The sequence below is a fragment of the Sinocyclocheilus anshuiensis genome, unplaced genomic scaffold, assembly GCF_001515605.1.
Source record: "Sinocyclocheilus anshuiensis isolate Anshui unplaced genomic scaffold, SAMN03320099.WGS_v1.1 scaffold1284, whole genome shotgun sequence".
In the NCBI taxonomy this organism is placed as follows: domain Eukaryota; kingdom Metazoa; phylum Chordata; class Actinopteri; order Cypriniformes; family Cyprinidae; genus Sinocyclocheilus; species Sinocyclocheilus anshuiensis.
In genome coordinates, this window is record NW_015546083.1 from 98,862 (window position 1) to 100,076 (window position 1,215).

At 33.8% G+C, this 1,215-nt stretch overlaps 1 protein-coding gene across 4 annotated transcripts in view; it reads right to left on the reverse strand.

The window, feature by feature from the left end:
- The window catches only part of LOC107699959 (plakophilin-4-like), a 102,919-nt gene that overhangs the window by 37,509 nt on the left and 64,195 nt on the right, over positions 1–1,215 (reverse strand). The window lies entirely within an intron of this gene.

Sequence of the window (1,215 nt, forward strand, 5' to 3'; positions counted from 1 at the left end):
GAAACACAAGTTACAAGGGTAAACATTTGCCACTAGTTCTCAGGGTGGTATTCATGTTGATGTCAGGAAAGAAGACAGGAAGGAAGCCATACAGACAGACAGACAGACAGACAGACAGAGTAGTGGTCAAAGCATTCAATACACTGTTAATATGCTGTCTAGTTGTAGCAGGCTACATTGTTACAAATACTGTGTTGGCCTTGGGTCACAGTACAAAACTGGTCACCAGCTTCTTCTATTTGTCTACCTATGTACGTCTACTTCAGCATATGGAAAATGTTATCTTAACTCCTCAGGTAAGCTGGAACGAATATCAAAATAAAAAGCCTCAAAAGAAAACAAATTTTACAGTCAAGTCTGCATAAAATCAAAATTGACACCATTTACTTTGTTAGTGCACATTGCTAGTGAACAGTTAATCCAAAGCAAAAAAGTTTGTCTTGGTAATCTTCAATTAAACTGACTGATTTCAGTGATTTGCATGATTTGATGAAAAAAAATCAATCATTTTCAATTAGAAGTCAATCCAATGTATCTTTTTTAACGTTTAACTGCCACCGATGCTTTGTGGGACTATTGTTTAAAAATCAGCTGTCATAGTCTGGGACAGTTTTTGATTCCTCTGTGATCCACCATGCACCAGTACTGTTCTACTTACACAGGGATTAAAGTTCCGTCGCTATGACGGATTTCCGTCAGTTCATAAAGACAGTCACTTGCTTCATTCCTGAATGATTCAGCCGTTCGAACAAATCAATTGAATGATGAATGAGTTTCATTTTTAGCGTATAATTTCAGTTATTTGAATCATATTTCTGTTTTCAAAATGTTATATTTAAAACATTAATCTCCACATGAATTTATGAATTTAATTGCAATCATGCTACCTCTGAGCCTCATTAAACATCTGAAAATGTACCTACAAGCCACTTTTGTGTTCTTCTGTGCCACCTCTGTAGTACAAATTAATTTATTAATACTAATTTCACATGATTGGTAACTTATTTGTCTTATTCTACTTATTATATTGCAGGGGTTAAAGCAAAAAAAAAAAAAAAAATCATAAATTCATGTGGAGATTAATGTTTTAAATATACAAATTTTGAATACAGAAATATGATTCAAATAACGGAAATGATATGGTAAAAAGGAAACTAAATCCGCCAGCAGGTGGCGGCAAGTCACTGATTTTATCACTGAATCATTAATTCAATT